The sequence below is a fragment of the Nomascus leucogenys genome, chromosome 22a (assembly GCF_006542625.1).
Source record: "Nomascus leucogenys isolate Asia chromosome 22a, Asia_NLE_v1, whole genome shotgun sequence".
Lineage (NCBI taxonomy): Eukaryota > Metazoa > Chordata > Mammalia > Primates > Hylobatidae > Nomascus > Nomascus leucogenys.
Window position 1 is genome coordinate 16835931 of NC_044402.1, and position 9547 is coordinate 16845477.

The window sequence follows — 9547 nt, forward strand, 5'->3', positions numbered from 1 at the left end:
CCCCTCATTCGACCACCTCCTGTCTGTGATCAACTCGTTTTCCTTGCGCCTCACTAAGTCCTGTTTTATATAACCCCCCTAACTTTAGTCAGTTGTAAGGATAGATCTGAGACTTGTGTCCTATTTTCCAGCTGGCATCATTCACAATAAAGCCTTTCTTCCCTGGCAAAACTTATTGTCTCAGTGATTGGCTTCCTGTGTGTCAAGTTTGGCAACAATTGAATGTAGGGTTCATCCAGATGATCCAGGATAATCTCATGTCAAGATTTTTAACTTAAGTACATGTTTTAACACTCATTTTCCAAATAAGCTCACATTCACAAGTTCTGGGATTAGGATATGGACATATCTTTTTGGAGGCCACCATTCAATCCACTGCAGGGAGGTTAGGTCTTTATCCAGAACACTTAAAGAGTAATTTTTGGCTACACAGAATGGATGTGGATGGGAATACGAAAGGCCGCCCCTACTTTTTAAAGAATAAGCCTAGAGCCTATGAACCCTAAAAATAGGACATACTCAGCCTCATACAAACCCAGCTGCCAAGGTTCTCTGCCTATACACTTTTAGCATTCTCCCACTGACAAGATATAGAAGAGGACAAAAAAAGTGAGTTGCTTGTTAACCACAACCCTCTGCTGCCCAGGTAGACTCTCTACCAGGGATGCTTCCTCTTTGGAGGGACTGGGCAGGACCAACATTGAGAATCACATTACTGGTGAGTTAAAGAAAGATAAATACAAAGCAGCTCTCTGGATAATGGGGTTGAGGATAGAATCTGGTTCCATTTCACTGGCTCCCCATTAGTCTGACCTCTTCAATAATAGATGGTACTATGAGAGGTCATACCACAGTTGGGTGGGTTGCTGGCAGTTTTGCCCAACAGGTGTGGCAGCTTCTGCAAAGCATCAGCTGTATGTTTGCTTCCTAACACATTCACCACATGCCAGGCTCTGTGCTATGTCCTGGGATAAAGTACCATTCAGCCATGCTCCCTGCTGCCAAAGTGCTTAAGAGGAGAACACAAACCAGTGAACAAATAAATGTGCAAGGCAAGATATAAGCATCACAGTAACGCAAACTTCAACACAGTGGAGGGAATGATTCATTTCCAGCAGAGGCAGAACTCAGGGAGGTAGTAGTTGTTGTTTTGTTTTGTTTTGTTTTGAGTCAAGATCTCACTTGTCACCCAGGCTGGAGTGCAGTGGCATGATCACAGCTCACTGCAGCCTCGACCTCCCGGGCTCAAGCAATCCTCCTGCCTCAGCCTCCCAAGTAGCTGTGACTGCAGGCATGTGCTACTATGCCTGGCTAGTTTTTGTGCTTTTTGCAGAGTTGCGTTTTTGCCACATTACCCAGGTTGGTCTTAAATTTCTGGGCTCAAGCCATTCGCCTACCTCAGCCTCCCAAAGTGCTGGGATTCCAGGCCTGAGCCACCACACCCACCCTCAGGAATGTTGTTCAAGGAGGTACTGGGTTTTTTTTAACCCAAGATTATACAGCCAGTAGTCAAAGCAGCTGGAATGAGGAGCCTGGCTCCAAACACATTCCAGATATTCTTTCAATTCCATGAAGACATTTGTGCAAAGACACAACTAATGACATAGAAGTATGCACCCCAGATGGTCTGACCTGCTCCAAATCGGAACTTAGAATACCTGCAGGGGTGGATGCAATATTTGTCTGTGTCCCCTTTGTGAAATGCCACCTGTCTTAACTGGCTGCTGAAGATGGAAGATGCAATAGCAAAATAATCAAGATTTCTCTTTCAGAAGCTGTCCTAGACCATTGGCTTGCTGACTTCATGGTTGAGACAAGCAGAAAACCAGATGGTCTTACTATGTTTATTTTCTTTAAAAAGTATTTTAATTGCACATTTTCTCCAAAAATTTAATCTTTTAACATTTAATAGTTTAAACTGACTTCTCATTAATCTAATTAGTAAGATAAATTCACATACTCTTTAGGGTAAAGACAGCATCCTTTCATCTCCATAGCCCCCACCAGATCTAGCCCAGATTCCTGCATGCAGTAGGTAGGCACGATCATTTTACTGAACCAAGTGAAGCTCTGTTCAGCATCCCTAGATGACGTGAAAACCCATAAGAATTCAAGCTGTGTTTGTTTTATCATAAGTTCAAAGCAATAAAGCCTGTGGATAATATAATCTGGTGAGTAATTATTGTCTGAATGAAAGATTGCTTTACATATTATTCTAAATTTATTCTAGGCCACTGAAAATAATGAGTTCCGAGTGATAATATAGTAACACTATTACCTCCCATGAAGAACCTAAATGTCTTACAGGAGTGGACCACATTTGGAGCTTGCTGGGAGCTAAGAGTTGTGGGCCAGGATTATTTTGTTTTATTTATTTATTTTTATTTATTTTTTTGAGATGGAGTCTCGCTTTGTTGCAGACTGGAGTGCAGTGGTATGATCTTGGCTCACTGCAAACTCCGCTTCCCAGATTCAAGCGATTCTCCTGCCTCAGCCTCCCGAGTAGCTGGAACTACAGGTCCAGCTAATTTTTTTGTATTTTTAGTAGGGTTTCACCATGTTGGCCAGGCTGGTCTGGAACCCCTGACCTCAGGTGATCCATCCCCATCGGCCTCCCAGAGGGCTGGATTACAGGCGTTAGACACCACACCCGGCCCATTTGTTGTAATCATAACTTTCTTTCTGCTGACATTTTCCTTCATTGCCCCTCTCCTCATTCAATCAGCCAGTCTATCCCAGGAGGGCTCCGACAACACCCCAGGAGCCTCCTCCTGGCTTTGGTTCCTAAGAGCCTGAAGCCCTAGATAGGAGACCACATTTTGGGAAAAGGGAGGCTTTCTCTAAAGATCAAGCAAGAATTCCCCAGACTGTGGGGTGGGAAAATGGAGGTGAGGTGATGAGCTTTAGGCACTGGGAGGTTCTGACACAGGGGACCCAGCAGTCTGCTTTCTGGTAGATCCAGCAAGACCTCAGAGAGGAGAGGGCTGGCTTGTGAAACTAAGCAAGCAGGTTACTGTGACCCCGCAGTCATGGGGAAATCACCCAGACCCAAAGGACCTCTGTGGATAGGACATGGACACCTTAGTGACAAACTGCACAGACCGTCCTGGACGCATCTCTTAGTAAATCGCCACAGGCTGTCCTTCCAACAAGGTTGGAGCAGCAGCCGAAGTCAATACTTCAACTGCTTGTACTACAAATGTTTGTGCTTTTTTGTCTTTTTGTGGAGGAGTTGCTGAACACATAGAGTTGAATTTCCTGAAGTTACGTATGATGCAACTCTTCCTTGCTATCCAGAGTTGAGAAGTGGATGGGAAAACACTCATGCCTAGTGCTGATAGGTGCTGTGTGCAGAACCATTTGGCAAATCTTATCACAACCTTTAAAAGCATGCAGAACACTGGTCTCTGTACCTCGACTGCTACACATTTATTCATTCCAAGAAATACTCAATTTTCTTCCAAATATTACAACATCAAGAACTTAGTAATAAGAATATTCGGTGGAGCATTGTTCACAACAGAAAAATATACTAGGAAACTACCAAACTCTCCAATCACAGGGCTGAATGAATCCTGGGAAGGTGAAAGCTCTCTCAACCTACCTAACTGAACCGGACTCTTCTTCCTCTGTAAAACCTGGTGACTGAGGCCATGGCCCTGCCGGTGGGCCTGTGCAGATGAGGGCGCTCAGTACTCCAGCTCCCGCCTGCCAAGGTGTGAGTTTAGTGAGTCTGTTGGCTTTGCCCCCAAAGTAGTTTATGGCAGCTGTATGTGTTAATTTTATCTCATAATATAACTAAATATTATGCAAACTGATGAAGGGTGCATGCAGCGAGAAAATGTGTTTCTATGAAAACTATGTTAAATGCCTAGGAAAGACTTCATGAATGGAAAGTTGCCAAAGAATTGCTGCAGAATGAGATGTGGGTGAAACAACTATAAATGAGTGGGGAAAATTATGAGGATTTTACACCGGAATTGCTTAGCTGTATCTTTAAGTGCTCACTCCATATTAAAGACACAGAAACTGGAGATGCAGATGGTGCCATCATGGGTGTGGTTTAGGTGAGACAAAGAGCTAGCACTCCAGCTAGCAAGTCCTGTGATCTGTGCAAAAGACTGGTGAGTGAATATGCATTCTTTATGCTTTCATTGGAACTAAAATGTTTAAGGTACATATGTGAAATTGTCCAGGATTCCAAAATCTTATCAGCTTTTTCTATTAATTAAGCAGCTGCTGAAGCATTGGATAAGAGGAAGACTACTGCATATTCATAGAAAGAAATGTTCTTCATTCAAAACGAAAAGCTAGAAGAGTATATTTTGACAGACCTTCACAATATATTGTCAAATGAAAAAAATCAGGTTAAAAATAGGCACAGTGGAATCTCATTCATGTGAAAACTGTGTGTGTCAAAAATAAATACTTTTTTTTTTTGAGACAGAGTCTCATTCTGTGGCCCAGGCTGGAGTGCAGTGGCAGGATCTCCCCTCACTGTAACCTCCACCTCCCGGGTTCAAGCGATTCTCCTGCCTCAGCCTCCCGAGTAGCTGGGATTACAGGTGCCCCCCACCACGCCTGGCTAATTTCTGTATTTTTAGTACAGACAAGGTCTCTCCATGTTGACCAGACTGGTCTGGAACTCCTGACCTCAAATGATCCACCTGCCTCAGCCTCCCAAAGTGCTGGGATTACAGGCATGAGCCACCATGCCTGGTCAAAAATAAATACATTTTTTAAAATGTCTCAGTGGTGGGAATATGAGTGACTTTTGTTTCCTTTTTCATGATTTTGATATCTTCTTATATGTCTATAATAAATACTTTGTAGAAAAAATAAAATTACAAGAAAGTAGATTTTTGGATAGAAAAAATATGTACATTTGTACCTAGGAAGCCCAGAGAGGCGGACAGAACGCCGCTGGCTGGGGCTAGGATTTCCCATGAGGAGCCTGGGAAGACCGAGCCCTGGCCCAGTGGCATGCTCCCCACCCCCTGGGCACCTGCAAGGGGGTGCCGATGGGCCTGTTTTCCATCACCTTGGCTCGCAGATCTAGGGCCGACTGGGCCCAACTGGCAGTGATCACTCATGGTGTCTCATGCAGTGACAGTCAGGTGGTGACGGGGCTGAGGTCATTCGAGGGCTTCTTCACTGGCTTTCTGGCACCTGGGCTGGAACCTGGAACAGCTGGGGCTCCGTTGGGCATCTCCTCCTCCTCCTCCTTTCCCTCTCTCTCTCCTCCTTTCCCTCTCTCTCTTTCCTCCTCCTCTTCTTCTCCTTCTTTTTCTCTTCCTCCTCCCTATCCTTCTCCTCCTTACCTCCTCTTGTTCTTCTCTCTCTCTTTCCTCCTTTTCCCCTTTCTCCTCCTCCTCTTCCTCCTTCTCCTCTTCATCGTCTCTTTCCTTCTTCTTCTCTCTCTTCCCTCTCCAACATCCTGTCTTTCTTCTTCTTCCCTCCCTCTTTCTATATAGGGCACTAGACTTGTGTGTGTGTGTGTGTGTGTGTGTATACATATATATATACACAATATATATATTTTAATATATATAGTGTGTGTATACATATATACACACTATATATATATTTTAATATATATACAGTGTGTGTGTATATATATGTGTGTATGTATGTATTTAAAACCCTGCACTTTTATTTAAGCCTAGACCGCTCCAGCTTCTGTCTGAGGTGCCTTCTCCAAATGCACAATTCCACTGGGGAAGTACCACTGACTGGGTGGTGTAAACAATAGAAATTTATTGTCTTACAGTTCTGGAAGCTAGATCAAAGTGTCAACAGGATTGATTCCTCCTGGAGGCTCTGAGGGAGGCTCTGTTCCAGGCCTCTCCTCCACCCTCTGATCATTCGCTGGAAATCTCTGCTGTTCCTGGGCTTGTGGCAGCAGAACTCCAATCTTCACACCGGGTCCTCCCTGTGTCTCAGTGTCTGTGTCCAAATTTCCTCTTTTTTCTCAGGACACCTGTCATACTGGATTAAGGGCCCACCCTACTCCAGTCTGGTGACATCTTAACTAATTATGTGTATAACACCCGTATTTCCAAAGGAGCTCACATTCTGAGGCACTGGGGGTTAGGACTTCAACATACAAACTTTTGGGGGACATGGTGGAACCCATAACAGCCAGGGACTCCTCTCCTGCCAAGCACATCATAAGGACCTACTGCATTCGACCCACTCTGCCTGTGGCACTGTGCCTCTGTGCCTGTCTAGAGGGCCAGTCTGCCCATTTGGTTTTATTCAGAAAGGTTTCCTCAATGCCTCCCATACATGTGGAGAACATGGAACAGAACAGAGCAGGAGGCTTCCCCGAAGCCATTCTCATGAGTGCCACTTTCCTTTTCATCACAAGCCTTGGTCCTAGCAGACACCCAAGGGAAGTGAGCTTTTTCCAAAGCTCAGAGAGTTTTCAGGCTGAAACTTCCCACCCTGCAGGGCAAGCTTACTTTCAAACCCCCATTCAGGAAGGCCATTTGTGGGGTCTGTCTGGCTCTGCTGGTTTGAGTTCTGTCTCCCTCTGAGAAGCCCTCCCCAGCGTCCTCCAATCTCCCAGGGCTCTTCCGTGGGTAGTCTGCCTGTGTCTCCTCTCACAGCTTCTCATCCCTTGGACTGGTCATGGCTTGTTTGCTTGTCTGCTCCCCACTGGACTGTAGGCTAATGGCGACAGGGACCTGGTCTCAGTCACTGCTGCATCCCCTGTGGCCAGCCCGGAGCCTCACCCCTAGATGGGACAGAAGACCACAAACTACAGCCCCTGGGCCAAATTTCATCCCCCAATCACCTGTTTTTGTCTAGCCTGTGAACTAAGAATGGTTTTTACATTTTTTAATGGTTGGAAGGGAAATCCCCCAAAAGAATGATACTTTGTGACATGTGAAGGTGATACGAAATTCAAAGGTCAGTGTCCATAAATAAAGTTGTACTGGAAAATAGCAATGCTCATTCATTTATATATTGTCTATGGCTTCTTTAGCCCTACAGTAGCAGAACTGAGTAGATGCAACAGAGGCCGTCTGTCTCCTAAAACAGAAAATATTTATAATCTGTTTCCTTACAGAAAAAGTATGTGCCAACCCCTCTACTAGACACTGGGGAGATGGATGTTGACTGATGATCAAACTATTGGATAAATGGCCCCCAGAGCCCACGCAGCTCAAGCTGCCTTGTGCTATTAGCTAACTTTATATGTGAGATCCTGAAGGCAGGGATTCGGTCTTCTTTTCCTTTTTTGGCTCCACCATGGGGTCAGAAGGTCTTGGAAAATGTTGATGCTGATTTGTTGCCTTGGACACCAGGAAGCGGTGGTGCAGGCAAGGGCTTGAAGACGCAGGTGCTCCTTCATCGCTGGTCGGTGGAGTCCTTCACCCTTGGTCTGGAGGTCAGGCTGTGGTTGCTGCGGTGCATTCTCTCAGCTGGGGGACCATCCCTGCATGCTCTGTGAGAGGAGACATGAGGCTGCAGACCTGCTAGAAGCCAGGGGAACACCGCCAGGTCCGCTGTCTGAGAAAGTATTTGACTTTCAAGTGAAAACCAAACCTAGGGCACAAAGGAGAAAGTACAGATGTCAGACACTGACAGGGCTGTATTTAAACCTCATCTTTGGTTCTTTCTAATTCTGTGACTTTAACACAAGCTGCTCTGCCTTTGTTTTCTCATCTGTAAACTGGGGACAGTAATGGCTGTCGTAGGATCTCCGAAAGACGATGGATGTATAAAAAGATGTTGAGAGACATCTTTCCATATCCCAGGAATTGGAATCAATACTCAGCCATTCAATAAATATTGAATACCCGCTATGCACCAGGCACTGTTTCAGGCTTGTGGGACATACCAGTGCTATAGATGGAATATTTGTGCCCAAGATTCATATGTTGAAACCTAATCCCCAACATGATAGTATTTGGAGATGAGGCTTTTGGGAGGTAATAAGTCATGAGGGTGGAGCCCTTGAATGGGATTATTGCCCTTATAAAAGAAGCTCCCAAGAGACCCTCGCTCTTTCTACCATGTGAAGACACATCAAAAGATGGTTATCTATGGACCAGGAAACAGACCCTCACCAGACACTGGATCTTGCCAGTGACTTCATCTTGGACTTCCCAGCCTCCAGAACCATGAGCAATAAATGTCTGCTGCTTAAGCAACCCAGCCTATGGTATTCTGTTATAGCAGCCTGCATAGACTAAGACAATCAGGGAACAAAACAAAGAAAGCACCTCCTCTCAAGGGGCTTCTATTTTGGCAGTGGAGACAAAAAATAAACAACAAACACAAAGATGTAAATTATATAGTGTGTTAGCAGGTGATAAATGTTATGAAAAAAAGATAAAAGAGTAGGGCAGGGCATAGGCGCTTGGGAGTGCCACAATCAGAGAGCAGTTTCCAATATTAAATAGAGTGATCGGGACAGACTCATGGAGAAGGGGAGCTCTGAGCAAACGCTTGGGAAATCAAGAATATGTCTCTTGAATAAAGAGTTGTTTGACCCTGGGCAAGTCACATACATCCACTGAGCCTGTTTCCTCATCTGTAGTTAACAAAAGCTGCTTTTCAGGATTGTTGTGAGTTTTACAGGAAATCAGATTTGTAATAGAGTAGAGCTTTGCATCTAGTGGATGCTCAGTACATGCGTATTATGAGGGGAACAATAGTGGTTTTTCTTTTTGGTAAAGAATTGCTCATTAAATTAATTTACGTGGTAAATTAGGGACCCACCCCTGATACCTCCTGGGTTAGCGTCTGAAGCTCAGACAATGTGTACCGCAGAAATCACCCCAGTAGCACCAAGAACCTGCATGAAATGTCAGATACCAGGGACCCCAGAGACTTTTCCAGACATTACGCCCAAATCAGAAGACTACTTTGATTCCAGGTGTGTGTGTGTTGCTATTGTTGTTGTTGGGCTGACAAAGTGGACTGGGAGTATTGCTGCTCAAATAAATGTGCTTCCTTAAGAGCTTTTGGGTCACACTCAACCCACTCCCTGCAGGCACAGCCAGCTACATAATTTGTGGGGGAAAAATGTGGAGCTCCATTTCTCCAAGCAAAAGGAAAGTTTCATTAAAAGTACCAAACAGGCCAGGCATGGCGGCTCACACCTGTAATACCAGCACTTTGGGAAGCTGAGGTGGGCAGATCGCTCGAGCTCAGGAGTTTGAGACCAGCCTGGCTAAAATGGCGAAACCCCATCTCTACCAAAAATACAAAAATCAGCCGGGCATGGTGGTGTGTACCTGTGGTCCCAGCTACTCGGGAGACTGAGGCAGGAAGATTGCTTGAACCTGGGAGGCAGAGGTTGCAGCGAGCCAAGATTGCATCACTGCACTCCAGTTTGGGTGACAGAGTGAGACTCTGTCTCAAAAAAAAAAAAAAAAAATTTGTGCTAAATATCAAGCTTCTTTATTCCATGGTTTTCTCTCTCAAATTGTCATGGTGCCTTTTGTTTGCTATTTAATGTTCTTGTAAGTAAATACAAATTAAAACTAGAGAATATTAGCATAAATTTTGCTATTCATCTTTATGCTGTGCA